Genomic DNA, 15479 nt, shown 5'->3' with positions numbered 1-15479 from the left:
AGAACACTCAGAACTGTCAGGACAGAACACTCAGAACTGTCAGGACAGAACACTCAGAACAGTCAGAACACTCAGAACTGTCAGGACAGAACACTCAGAACTGTCAGGACAGAACACTCAGAACAGAACACTCAGAACAGAACACTCAGAACTGTCAGGACAGAACACTCAGAACAGTCAGAACAGAACACTCAGAACTGTCAGGACAGAACAGTCAGAACACTCAGAACTGTCAGGACAGAACACTCAGAACTGTCAGGACAGAACACTCAGAACAGAACACTCAGAACAGAACACTCAGAACTGTCAGGACAGAACACTCAGAACAGAACACTCAGAACAGAACACTCAGAACTGTCAGGACAGAACACTCAGAACACTCAGAACTGTCAGGACAGAACACTCAGAACAGAACACTCAGAACTGTCAGGACAGAACACTCAGAACACTCAGAACTGTCAGGACAGAACACTCAGAACAGTCAGAACAGAACACTCAGAACAGTCAGGACAGAACACTTAGAACAGAACACTCAGAACAGAACACTCAGAACTGTCAGGACAGAACAGTCAGAACACTCAGAACTGTCAGGACAGAACACTCAGAACTGTCAGGACAGAACACTCAGAACAGAACACTCAGAACTGTCAGGACAGAACACTCAGAACAGAACACTCAGAACAGAACACTCAGAACTGTCAGGACAGAACACTCAGAACACTCAGAACTGTCAGGACAGAACACTCAGGACAGAACACTCAGAACTGTCAGGACAGAACACTCAGAACAGTCAGGACAGAACACTCAGAACTGTCAGGACAGAACACTCAGAACAGAACACTCAGAACTGTCAGGACAGAACACTCAGAACACTCAGAACTGTCAGGACAGAACACTCAGAACAGTCAGAACACTCAGAACTGTCAGGACAGAACACTCAGAACTGTCAGGACAGAACACTCAGAACAGAACACTCAGAACAGAACACTCAGAACTGTCAGGACAGAACACTCAGAACAGTCAGAACAGAACACTCAGAACTGTCAGGACAGAACACTTAGAACAGAACACTCAGAACAGAACACTCAGAACTGTCAGGACAGAACAGTCAGAACACTCAGAACTGTCAGGACAGAACACTCAGAACTGTCAGGACAGAACACTCAGAACAGAACACTCAGAACAGAACACTCAGAACTGTCAGGACAGAACACTCAGAACAGAACACTCAGAACAGAACACTCAGAACTGTCAGGACAGAACACTCAGAACACTCAGAACTGTCAGGACAGAACACTCAGAACAGAACACTCAGAACTGTCAGGACAGAACACTCAGAACACTCAGAACTGTCAGGACAGAACACTCAGAACAGTCAGGACAGAACACTCAGAACTGTCAGGACAGAACACTCAGAACAGTCAGAACACTCAGAAGTGTCAGAACAGAACACTCAGAACTGTCAGAACAGTCAGAACTGTCAGGACAGAACACTCAGAACTGTCAGAACACTCAGAACTGTCAGGACAGAACACTCAGAACAGTCAGGACAGAACACTCAGAACTGTCAGGACAGAACACTCAGAACTGTCAGGACAGAACAGTCAGAACTGTCAGAACAGTCAGAACTGTCAGGACAGAACACTCAGAACTGTCAGGACAGAACACTCAGAACAGAACACTCAGAACTGTCAGAACAGAACACTCAGAACAGTCAGAACACTCAGAACTGTCAGGACAGAACACTCAGAACAGAACACTCAGAACAGTCAGAACACTCAGAACTGTCAGGACAGAACACTCAGAACAGAACACTCAGAACTGTCAGGACAGAACACTTAGAACAGAACACTCAGAACACAACACTCAGAACTGTCAGAACAGAACACTCAGAACACTCAGAACTGTCAGAACAGAATTCAGAACACTCAAGAACAGACGTGGGTGGGGTTTATATATCTGTGTGCAGCCTATCAGAGTAAAGTGGGTGGGGTTTATATACCTGAGCCAGCCGATCAGAGTAAAGTGGGTGGAGTTTATATACCTGAGCGCAGCCGATCAGAGTAAAGTGGGTGGAGTTTATATACCTGAGCGCAGCCTATCAGAGTAAAGTGGGTGGGGTTTATATACCTGTGTGCAGCCTATCAGAGTAAAGTGGGTGGGGTTTATATACCTGTGTGCAGCCTATAAGAGTAAAGTGGGTGGGGTTTATATACCTGTGTGCAGCCTATCAGAGTAAAGTGGGTGGGGTTTATATACCTGTGTGCAGCCTATCAGGGTAAAGTGGGTGGAGTTTATAACCTGAGCGCAGCCTATCAGGGTAAAGTGGGTGGAGTTTATATACCTGAGCACAGCCTATCGGGGTAAAGTGGGTGGAGTTTATACACCTGAGTGCAGCCTATCAGAGTAAAGTGGGTGGGGTTTATATACCTGAGTGCAGCCTATCAGAGTAAAGTGGGTGGGGTTTATATACCTGACCGCAGCCCATCAGAGTAAAGTGGGTGGGGTTTATATACCTGAGTGCAGCCCATCAGAGTAAAGTGGGTGGGGTTTATATACCTGAGTGCAGCCTATCAGAGTAAAGTGGGTGGGGCTTATATACCTGAGTGCAGCCTATCAGAGTAAAGTGGGTGGGGTTTATATACCTGAGTGCAGCCTATCAGAGTAAAGTGGGTGGGGTTTATATACCTGAGTGCAGCCTATCAGAGTAAAGTGGGTGGGGGTTATATACCTGACCGCAGCCCATCAGAGTAAAGTGGGTGGGGTTTATATACCTGAGTGCAGCCTATCAGAGTAAAGTGGGTGGGGTTTATTTACCTGTGTGCAGCCCATCAGAGTAAAGTGGGTGGGGGTTATATACCTGAGTGCAGCCTATCAGAGTAAAGTGGGTGGGGTTTATATACCTGAGTGCAGCCTATCAGAGTAAAGTGGGTGGGGTTTATATATACCTGTGTGCAGCCCATCAGAGAAAGTGGGTGGGGTTTATATACCTGTTTGCAGCCTATCAGAGTAAAGTGGGTGGGGTTTATATACCTGTGTGCAGCCCATCAGAGTAAAGTGGGTGGGGGTTATATACCTGAGTGCAGCCTATCAGAGTAAAGTGGGTGGGGTTTATATACCTGACCGCAGCCCATCAGAGTAAAATGGGTGGGGTTTATATACCTGAGTGCAGCCTATCAGAGTAAAGTGGGTGGGGTTTATATACCTGACCGCAGCCCGTCAGAGTAAAGTGGGTGGGGTTTATATAACTATAGTCCTGTCAGTTCTCGACGATCAGCCAAAACATGTTTGGCGTCTGAAGCCTTTTTTTAGTTTTAGCACTGGAGCTACAAAGCTAATGTAGCTAAAAAGTAATGGAAGCTGGTGTACAATTAGCACAGCGCCGTCTCCAACGGCCTTACGTGGTTTCTTCTATTAACATGGACTTAAGTACGTTAGCATGACTAAAGCCTGAAAAGCTCCAGACACCAGGCCAGATTCAGGGCTGGAACTACAGACACGAGCTCCAGACACCAGGCCAGATTCAGGGCTGGAACTACAGACACAAGCTCCAGACACCAGGCCAGATTCAGCGCTGAAACTACAGACACGAGCTCCAGACACCAGGCCAGATTCAGGGCTGAAACTACAGACACGAGCTCCAGACACCAGGCCAGATTCAGGGCTGAAACTACAGACACGAGCTCCAGACACCAGGCCAGATTCAGGGCTGAAACTACAGACACGAGCTCCAGACACCAGGCCAGATTCAGCGCTGAAACTACAGACACGAGCTCCAGACACCAGGCCAGATTCAGGGCTGAAACTACAGACACGAGCTCCAGACACCAGGCCAGATTCAGGGCTGAAACTACAGACACGAGCTCCAGACACCAGGCCAGATTCAGGGCTGAAACTACAGACACGAGCTCCATGCACCAGGCCAGATTCAGGGCTGAAACTACAGACACAAGCTCCAGGCACCAGGCCAGATTCAGCGCTGAAACTACAGACACGAGCTCCAGACACCAAGCCAGATTCAGCGCTGAAACTACAGACACGAGCTCCAGACACCAAGCCAGATTCAGCGCTGAAACTACAGACACGAGCTCCAGACACCAAGCCAGATTCAGCGCTGAAACTACAGACACGAGCTCCAGACACCAAGCCAGATTTAGCGCTGAAACTACAGACACAAGCTCGAGACACCAGGCCATATTCAGGGCTGAAACTACAGACACGAGCTCCAGACACCAGGCCATATTCAGGGCTGAAACTACAGACACGAGCTCCAGACACCAGGCCAGATTCAGGGCTGAAACTACAGACACGAGCTCCAGACACCAGGCCATATTCAGGGCTGAAACTACAGACACGAGCTCCAGACACCAGGCCATATTCAGGGCTGAAACTACAGACACAAGCTCCAGACACCAGGCCAGATTCAGCGCTGAAACTACAGACACGAGCTCCAGACACCAGGCCAGATTCAGCGCTGAAACTACAGACACGAGCTCCAGACACCAAGCCAGATTCAGCGCTGAAACTACAGACACAAGCTCCAGACACCAGGCCAGATTCAGGGCTGAAACTACAGACACGAGATCCAGACACCAGGCCAGATTCAGCGCTGAAACTACAGACACGAGCTCCAGGCACCAAGCCAGATTCAGCGCTGAAACTACAGACACAAGCTCCAGACACCAGGCCAGATTCAGCGCTGAAACTACAGACACGAGCTCCAGACACCAAGCCAGATTCAGGGCTGAAACTACAGACACGAGCTCCAGACACCAGGCCAGATTCAGCACTGAAACTACAGACATGAGCTCCAGACACCAGGCCAGATTCAGGGCTGAAACTACAGACACGAGCTCCAGACACCAGGCCAGTTTCAGCGCTGAAACTACAGACACAAGCTCCAGGCACCAGGCCAGTTTCAGCGCTGAAACTACAGACACAAGCTCCAGACACCAGGCCAGATTCAGGGCTGAAACTACAGACACGAGCTCCAGACACCAGGCCAGATTCAGCGCTGAAACTACAGACACAAGCTCCAGACACCAAGCCAGATTCAGGGCTGAAACTACAGACACGAGCTCCAGACACCAGGCCAGATTCAGGGCTGAAACTGGGGGGGATTAGACTTCAGCCTAAGTGTTGCTTTAAGGATCTGTTTCCAACTGCGCTGTAAAATAAACTGTTCTGCCAGCTGCCGTCCAGGGAGGACACGCCACAGCGCGCTGGCCGAACTGACCGCCGCACACACGGGGGATGTAAAATACACAGGCCACGCTCCACTACTGACCACACCACAGCTCACACAGCAGCTAAAAATACTGCAGCGCAGCAGCTGCGTCCACACAGCACAGATGCAGCAGAGCGTGAGTCAATCCGGAAAGGAGCTCGGACCCAGCAGGAACCCGCTGTCACTTAATCAAACACGACCCCGGAGCGACCCGGACATGACTCAGCCTGAAAGCCTCTCTCAGAGAAGACTGATGAAGCCGCGTGGAACGCGTCCCAGGATGCGTCATGTGGTCTAGATGAGGAAGGGGGGTCTCGCTCCCCCTTTACCCCGGCAACAGGAATAGAAGCGTTCCATTCAGAGCCGTCCATAGGGGTGCACTGATATGGGAACAGCGGGCCAAGTGCTTTATCATTACCAAGCGTCGTCAGGGTGGCTCCGGCTCCAGGTGACTCCCCTCAGTGCCCCGTCCTCTGTTCGGGTTCCTTAACGGACTGTTTATGCTTCTTCTGGCTGAATCTGTCCATGTTGTTGCTTTTTTGTCTTCAACGTCGCTTGAATAATCATCTTTTCCAGCGAACTGGTTCTTCTGGTTCGTCCAAAATAAGCTTCAGCTCGCTGTCTGAGCGCCGAGTGAGAGATGAGGACTGATTTAACGCAGATTGTTTGTGTGTTTACTTGCTGCCCAGGGTTACAGTCTGTCAGAATGAGCGTGAAGGTCATATGAAAGTTACAGTGCTTTTGTTTGGTAAACGTATCTGATGGAGTAAAAGCTGTTCTCAGAAGCGGATTCAGAGTTCATGTCCTACTGGAGCTCTCGTTGTCGTGTGGAACTTCTCAGGAAACCGTAGCCTGGCCAGAGAGCACATACCAGCTGTTAACACCCGTCCGTCGCTGACCATCTCTGACCACTGGGGCTGCAAATACTCAAGTCATGGAGAACAACCAGCCAGCTGGGATTTGTGGCTGTGATTTCATGCAGGCTGACAGCATAAACGGAGCCCTTCTGAGTTGGTGCAGCTCAAATATTACCTTGTATTAAAGTTAATGTGTCTGGTTTCTGTTCCTGTATGTGCTCAAGCACAAACCCAGTAAAACCACAAAGCCAGTCCAATAGGACTTTACTGGAACCCTGCAACAAAAACACGGGAGATTTTCCTCAATAATATTCAATGTCAATGTTAATAATAAGAATGTTTGATGTATACAGAGGCTTTTTAAATGAAACAGTAGAAGCCTTATCGCCCCCTACGCTTCCTGTAGTGTATTACAGTCTGTCAGAGCGACTGTGTGGATCATATGAACATTATAGAGCTTTTTAAATGAAACAGTAGAAGCCGTATCGCCCCCTACGCTTCCTGTAGTGTATTACAGTCTGTCAGATCGACTGTGTGGATCATATGAACATTATAGAGCTTTTTAAATGAAACAGTAGAAGCCGTATCGCCCCCTACGCTTCCTGTAGTGTATTACAGTCTGTCAGAGCGACTGTGTGGATCATATGAACATTATAGAGCTTTTTAAATGAAACAGTAGAAGCCGTATCGCCCCCTACACTTCCTGTAGTGTATTACAGTCTGTCAGAGCGACTGTGTGGATCATATGAACATTATAGAGCTTTTTAAATGAAACAGTAGAAGCCGTATCGCCCCCTACGCTTCCTGTAGTGTATTACAGTCTGTCAGAGCGACTGTGTGGATCATATGAACGTTATAGAGCTTTTTAAATGAAACAGTAGAAGCCGTATCGCCCCCTACGCTTCCTGTAGTGTATTACAGTCTGTCAGAGCGACTGTGTGGATCATATGAACATTATAGAGCTTTTTAAATGAAACAGTAGAAGCCGTATCGCCCCCTACGCTTCCTGTAGTGTATTACAGTCTGTCAGAGCGACTGTGTGGATCATATGAACATTATAGAGCTTTTTAAATGAAACAGTAGAAGCCGTATCGCCCCCTACGCTTCCTGTAGTGTATTACAGTCTGTCAGAGCGACTGTGTGGATCATATGAACATTATAGAGCTTTTTAAATGAAACAGTAGAAGCCGTATCGCCCCCTACGCTTCCTGTAGTGTATTACAGTCTGTCAGAGCGACTGTGTGGATCATATGAACATTATAGAGCTTTTTAAATGAAACAGTAGAAGCCGTATCGCCCCCTACGCTTCCTGTAGTGTATTACAGTCTGTCAGAGCGACTGTGTGGATCATATGAACATTATAGAGCTTTTTAAATGAAACAGTAGAAGCCGTATCGCCCCCTACGCTTCCTGTAGTGTATTACAGTCTGTCAGAGCGACTGTGTGGATCATATGAACATTATAGAGCTTTTTAAATGAAACAGTAGAAGCCGTATCGCCCCCTACGCTTCCTGTAGTGTATTACAGTCTGTCAGAGCGACTGTGTGGATCATATGAACATTATAGAGCTTTTTAAATGAAACAGTAGAAGCCGTATCGCCCCGTACGCTTCCTGTAGTGTATTACAGTCTGTCAGAGCGACTGTGTGGATCATATGAACATTATAGAGCTTTTTAAATGAAACAGTAGAAGCCGTATCGCCCCCTACGCTTCCTGTAGTGTATTACAGTCTGTCAGAGCGACTGTGTGGATCATATGAACATTATAGAGCTTTTTAAATGAAACAGTAGAAGCCGTATCGCCCCCTACGCTTCCTGTAGTGTATTACAGTCTGTCAGAGCGACTGTGTGGATCATATGAACATTATTGAGCTTTTTAAATGAAACAGTAGAAGCCGTATCGCCCCCTACGCTTCCTGTAGTGTATTACAGTCTGTCAGAGCGACTGTGTGGATCATATGAACATTATAGAGCTTTTTAAATGAAGCAGTAGAAGCCGTATCGCCCCCTACGCTTCCTGTAGTGTATTACAGTCTGTCAGAGCGACTGTGTGGATCATATGAACATTATAGAGCTTTTTAAATGAAACAGTAGAAGCCGTATCGCCCCCTACGCTTCCTGTAGTGTATTACAGTCTGTCAGAGCGACTGTGTGGATCATATGAACATTATAGAGCTTTTTAAATGAAACAGTAGAAGCCGTATCGCCCCCGCAGTTTGTGTCCTCAGAAATAACTCTTGTATGTAGCTCTAAAGCTAAACCAGTGCTGCAGTGCATTTGACTGAGCGTGACCACAGTGTTCTAAGCTGGCCTTTATGGGTATGACCGCTCTGGGCCCACAGCCAGCGTCCTTTGCCCAGCACACCGTCTCTCATTATACTCACCAGGCCCAAATGAAAGCCTCTCTCTCAGCACAACCCTGTAATCCCTCTAAATGGAAGATCTATGAAAAGACATGTGGGAAAAACACAAGCACAACACAGTCAGCGTGCACTGCAGCGCACAGAGCTGGGCTCTGAAACTGCCTCCACAGGAACTGACCGATCCGTCTGCAGCCGCTCCGCACCGTTCAGAATAGATCTGTACGGTGTTTAATGAACGACTTGCTGATTTATTTACCAGACTAGCCTCAAACATAACAATCTCAAAAAAGGCACACTGTGCTGCCGCAATCATGACGGTCCATATTTCACCACGGCGTAAACAGGTCTCCGGCGTTCAGAACTGCAGCAAAACAACCCGAAAGAGCTGAATCGAACACTGAATCAAACTGTAAAGCACCGAGTCATTTCCTGAAAATCACCATTTAACCCATTATAAAAACATTCAATAAAGTATTTTCCTTTGTCTATTTCTCCCACTCAAAGGTTGTATTTAGGGTACAACCACACCAGAAGAATCAAACAGAGTTGAATGGTGAATCGAATCGAACTGAATCAAATTATAATGCACTGAATTATTTCCTGAAAATCATCATTTATTCTATTATAATAACTTCTGGTGTATCTTCCACTCCAACATAAGCAATCTTCACCTGCACCACACCAGGAAGATCTAAAAGAGTCGACTCATGATCCACGGAATCGTTTCATGACGAATCATTACTGGAATTATTATAAGAGCAGTCGTTTAAGTATTTCCAGGCATGGAATCATACGTACTCTTTTCAGTACCGGATGTCTCTTGTCTGTGTTCCTTTAGTGAGCACATATCCCTCAATCTGTGTTTACGTTGAATCACTTGAATCAATTCCTAAAGATTCAGAACCAAATCATTCACACCTCTCATATGAAACAAGGCTGCGTTCACACGATGAAACTTTGACTAGTTGCATGTTGCAATTCCTGTGCAACTTAGCAATTACACCGCGCAACTCAACACATTCAGCTCCTTCCAGTAGGGTCACTAATAAGGGTCACTTAATCAATAAGCCAGCACGTGTTTTACTGTGCTTGTCTATTGATCCGGGGAAATCAATAGTTTGGACGGTTGCTGGTCGACATGATCATCAGGAGTTTTAAGTAAGTTGCAGAAAACGTTTAGAATACTAAAGTTGCATGAAACCTTCACTGTGTGAAGCTGGCCTGAGGACAGAGCAGCGTTCGGAAGTAAACGGATGTGGAAATTCCTCTGGAATGTCTGAAGAATTCCAGAAAGCTCTCCGGTGACCTCACCGCGCCGTGCGGGGTTTATGTTTCGGGGCTGAAAGCGTTCTCTGTGGTGGAGAACAATGGGAGTGTGTGTTTCAGCTGAGACTTTAGGAGCCGCCCTCGACGTCCAAAAAACACTTCACACACTCGCTCCAACACAGACACCCAACACACACTCAGCGGAGACAGCACCACACCACTCGGCCGTCTTCCCCATACCCATTCCCGTCTTCCCCATACCCATTCCAGTCTTCCCCATACCCATTCAAACCCCGGGTTTCAGCCAAAAGCCACCCGTTCCCTGCGTTTCTTCCATGGTCAGACTGTAAAACGAGCCGGTTAAACTGAGAAGTTTCACTTCAGCACTTCACAGAACGAGCATCTGACAGTCGCCGTGCTCAAACACTCAGACCTACAGAAACATCTCAACGCCGCCCAAAGTGAAACAGGCATCTCCGTTCTCTTTCTTTGCATCACCTGAACACTGAGTAGCTCTCCTTGACACCGCGTGAAGGTTTCATGATGAATGGACCAACAGCAACGCACCGAAATCACCAATAAACCTCTTTACATGAACTTCCACTGAAAGTGAAGAACACGGCGCCCTCTCGCGTAAAGTTACCATTCTAGAGCGACAGCTGCTTAAACTCACCTACAGTTTAATCCCAGGCTCAGACTCAGGAACTACTCAGGCTACAGTAGAGAGTGATGAGGGCTGGGACCCTAAAGGACGTCTGACCATTAAAAGAGCTCAAATAAAGCTTGCAGACGGACTTTCGGCTGTGTGGTCCCAGGTAGTTCCTGGAGTTGCTGGGCCATTGCTATGAAATCCCGGGTGGTTGCCAAGGTAATGATAGGCCTATTGCTATGTTATCTCGGGCGGTTGCTATGGTGTTGTCAGGCGGATGCTATGGCATTCCAGGTGGTTGCTAAGTTGCTGCCAGGTGGATGCTATAGCATACCAGGTTACTGCTAAGGTGATGCCAGGCAAATTGCATGGTATTCTGGGTAGTTGCTAAGGTGTTGCCAGGAGGATGGTATGGTATCTCAGGTGGTTGCTAAGGTGTTGCTAGGCAGATACTATGGTATCCCAGGGGGTTGCTAAGGTGTAGCTAGGCTACTGATATTGTATCCCAAGTGGTTGCTAAGGTGTTGCTAGCAGATACTATGGTATCCCAGGTGGTTGATCAGGTGTTACTAGGCCATTGCTATGATATCCCAGGTGGTTGCTAATATATGTGTATATAGGTTCTAGTGTATGTGAGTGTGTATGTAATGTTTAATAACCCCTTTGTAACATGTTTTCTCAACACACCGCCATTCATTTGCCTAAGAGGGAAAAAACAGTGTTGGTCCCAAAAGCACAAGTTGGTTCTACGTTCCTGTAAAGTTTCATGGTTCTAGCTCAAAAACTGACCTAAGAAAACAGAACAAAATAGCCTAGAGTAGTGCAGAGAACACAGAACATGTCGAGCCAATGGCAAAAATCTGACATCATGGTACTCAAAGCCTCACAGTACTTAGTTTTTTGGAGGTTTGATGAGTTTAAACAGAAAACGAAGACCCAGACCTTTAAAACACCATAAGATTAAAGCCTGCAGCGAATGTTTAACATACTGCCCTGCACTGAATCCCGTTAAACAGGCCTAATTCTGCTCTCTGTAAGTAAAAATGCACCTCAGTCTTCTGTAAGTACAGACCATATCCACTCTATGCTGCTACAACAAAGACAAATACCACCACAGCGCCCATCCCTACTGAAACACAGGCACCGATCGAGTGGGCAAACATGCCGAATCCTACAAAAGACTAAATGATGACATTAGCAGTGTCCACTGCCACCGTCCGTGCGTCAGTAAAGGCTAATGAATAACGCAACAGGTGGTGAACACAAACAGCGCACTCAGAAGCCTCTGACGCAACACTGATAACACCCAGTGATTGACTCGAGTCAGTCTTCCACAGAACACTCGCTGTAGGTAAGCCGCATTACGTCAGGAACGCCGCCGCATCACGCCGCCGAAGCTTCCTATGTACCGTCCAAGCGTATGACACAAAGCAGGTCAGAAAATAACGGTCAGCACTATCAGCCAAGTTACACAGGATTCACAGGAGGCGCACATGCATGAATGATGCGCTGGCTGGAGGCCGAGGCGGCTCAGGCTGATTATTTTACAACAGGCTTTACTTGATATAAAAGAACAGCGTTGACGCAGCTAAATGCTCATGGAAACCATCCTACACCAAGTACCTGCTATAAAATACCCACAAATACAGGCTTACAAACACATTAACGTTAGTAGCAACAATATTTTACTATCTAATACTGTTATAAAATACCTAATACTAATATTAGTAGTAACAATATTTTACTACCTAGTACTGTTATAAAATACCTAATACTAATATTATGAGCAACAATATTTTACTTCCTAATACTGTTATAAAATACCTAATACTAATATTAGTAGCAAGAATATTTTACTACCTAATACTGTTATAAAATACCCAATACTAATATTAATAGTAACAATATTTTACTACCTAATACTGTTATAAAATACCTAATACTAATATTAGTAGTAACAATATTTTACTACCTAGTACTGTTATAAAATACCTAATACTAATATTATGAGCAACAATATTTTACTTCCTAATACTGTTATAAAATACCTAATACTAATATTAGTAGCAAGAATATTTTACTACCTAATACTGTTATAAAATACCCAATACTAATATTAATAGTAACAATATTTTACTATCTAATACTGTTATAAAATACCTAATACTAATATTAGTAGTAACAATATTTTACTACCTAATACTGTTATAAAATACCTAATACTAATATTAGTAGTAACAATATTTTACTACCTAATACTGTTATAAAATACCTAATACTAATATTAATAGTAACAATATTTTACTAATACTGCTATAAAATACCTAATACTAATATTAGTAGTAACAATATTTTACTACCTAATACTGTTATAAAATACCTAATACTAATATTAGTAGTAACAATATTTTACTACCTAGTACTGTTATAAAATACCTAATACTAATATTAATAGTAACAATATTTTACTACCTAATACTGTTATAAAATACCCAATACTAATATTAATAGTAACAATATTTTACTACCTAATACTGTTATAAAATACCTAATACTAATATTAATAGTAACAATATTTTACTACCTAATACTGTTATAAAATACCTAATACTAATATTAATAGTAGCTGATCACCCAGTACGGTCATGCTGGTTGACCAGCGCACCAGCATCCAAAACAGCGTATCATCACCGTCCAAAGAAAAACGAGCATCTCCTAACTGGCACCTTTACAGGAGAGCAAAAGCGCCGTTTCTCTCAGAGCACACTAACGTAGAGAGCTCTTATTCGGGCGTTTCTACTGGTCCATCTTCACGAAGCTCCTTCACGCAGTGTGCAGAGCAGCCGAGCTCCTCAAACGACGGAGGAACAAAATTTGAAAAAATGGAGATACATGTTTTTTTGGACGCTGGTTTTGGTGGTGACCAGCATATTAACCTCCACTGCTGCTGACCATCATACCAGCATCCAGAACTCAGCCTACGCTCGTCTGAGCTGGTTTCTGTAGCAGGATTCAAGGGCAAATACACAGTCAGGCCATTTCCTGGCCGGTCTCTTCCTGGGGTTAATGTGCTTTTCCAGTACTGTATGTTCTGCCTGGTTCTCGGATGCATTTCCTGGAACCGACGCTGTGCTTTTCTGCACAGACCCTCAAGGTCAGCCGCTCTCCAGAAAGCACAAACACAGACCTCCAAAAAAACACCAACAGCTACAGACCCGTTCTAACCACCGGCGTCGCTGCTGAGCTCAGCCTGCTCGCTCTCTAACGGTCAGTGGGGGCTTTAACGAGGCCGTCCTGCTGTCTTCAGCCTCCGACTGAAACGGCCCTCAGAGGAACGACCAGCAGTGAAACGGAAAGTAAGAACGGAGCTTCTGGAACGTCTGTCTGGGTTTATTTATTTTTTTGCTCACTGACTCTGGAATTTTATTTTCTTCCCGTTCACCCGACAGATGTTTGAGTGCATTAGGGTCGTGTTTCAGGAACAGCGACGTTCACTCTCTCATCCTAAAGTCACCCCAGGACACACTCGGCTCCTCACGCCCAGCCAGTCCCAGAGGAACGAGCGCAGCTTCAGCTGAAGCGTCTCAGCATTAAACAGACGTGTTTTATTATTAAACATGTTAATATTTTAATCTTTAACTGCTCCTCTGATCTGAAGGTGAATCTGCACTGATCTCTTAACGTCAGTCTTCATTCTAATCAGTCACAGTTTGAGTGTCTCTAACTTATCGCTCCCAAACCAACCCTCACACCTCCGGCATGGCAACTTTCCAGGAGAGGGAAAAACGTTCTTAACCTTTAATGGAAGTTAATGGAGAGAAACCGTTTCTCCGGGTAATTTTAGACCATTTCTGTTGGTCCGCTCATCATAAAATTTTGCCACAGCATCAGCGCCAACTGCCTTTTTCAGAATGTGTAAAAAAATGAAAAACGACAAAAATGGATATGCAAGGTTTTGTAGCGATACAGTGAAATACGTGCTCATTTTGGGCTCAACTTCAAACCATTTTCCTGCATGACCCTCAAAATGGTAGTAAAAAGCATTTGTTTACGTTTGTTTCTTCAGCTTGGCTTTAGAAAACAATCTCACCCAAACAGCCAAATCGGGGTGAAACCGTGAGATTTGAGGCGCAGTAACAGGCCATCGCTGCCAACTGCTGAGCAACACTGTGGTCCCAGATATTGACTGTAAACGTCTGGCTTTCCGTCTGTTTGTCCTCCGAAAACATCGGCAGGGTTTCTAAACCCGCAGAACAGCGCAGATCAATGCTGTTCAGTCTATTTTCAGCCCCCAGAACCTTTGGCCACGTTTTTCTGGACCGTTTGGGTGACACGTGAGAGCCGAGAACCCGATATTAAAGCACAGCTCTGTTTCTGCTTTCCCAGTTTTGCGGAACATTCTGGCAACTTCTGGACCTCAACTATTAACACGTGCAGCTTTCCGGAGTCGCACCGCGTCCGAGTCTGCCCACTGGGAGGACGTTAACGGGGCTGGACTCTATTACTGTTTGGTTTATAAGCTACTGAAACAGTTACCGTGACTGTGTTCCACCCTCAATTAAACAGGCTGCGCCTTTAAGGCTGATTTATGCAAATGAGCTCTGTTCTGATTGGCTAACGCTCCTTATAGCTTCAACGTGAGTGAGCAGAGCAGAGATTTGTAGACATGTGTGACATCACAAAAACAGGCTGTTTAGTAAAAGGACTTGTTTAGAACCAGGCGTTCTACATAGAATCATTTCATGCTTAATTGGTTCTCTGCATGGCAAAGTGGTTCCTCAGACTGATGGAGAACCTGTCGTGAATGTACGATGCCGAGTTTGTAACAACAGCAGAACCTTTTTGGTCCTATACAGAACCCTCGCGGAAAGGTTAAATCACCTGGAATACCATAACAACCATCTAACAACCACTTGGAACACCATGGTAACCACTTAACAGCACCTTAGCAACCACCTGTGGTACAACAGTGAAATGGTTCTTCAGGTTGATATAGACTGTGTTGTACATGGTTCTAACCTTCTATTGCTACAATCTCAAGCCTGTTACAACAGAAGAACCCTTTTTGGTGCTGTGTAGAACCCCTTTCCATAAGGCTGAATCACCGGGAATAGGTGC

The 15479-nt window shown here is 45.5% G+C and overlaps 1 protein-coding gene across 3 annotated transcripts in view; it reads right to left on the bottom strand.

The window, feature by feature from the left end:
- Window positions 1–15479, bottom strand: part of lifra (LIF receptor subunit alpha a) — a 49050-nt gene that overhangs the window by 31959 nt on the left and 1612 nt on the right. The window contains exon 1 of one of the 3 annotated variants that reach the window (XM_037531833.1): window positions 5646–5666. The exons of the other annotated variants lie outside the window; for them this stretch is intronic. The gene's annotated coding sequence lies outside the window, so the exon portion shown is untranslated. Of the gene's footprint in view, window positions 1–5645; window positions 5667–15479 lie in introns of those variants that run through there. 3 annotated transcript variants of the gene reach the window in all.

The sequence above is a fragment of the Pygocentrus nattereri genome, chromosome 20 (genome assembly GCF_015220715.1).
Source record: "Pygocentrus nattereri isolate fPygNat1 chromosome 20, fPygNat1.pri, whole genome shotgun sequence".
In the NCBI taxonomy this organism is placed as follows: Eukaryota; Metazoa; Chordata; class Actinopteri; order Characiformes; family Serrasalmidae; genus Pygocentrus; species Pygocentrus nattereri.
This window is presented reverse-complemented; position numbering and strand designations above follow the sequence as displayed.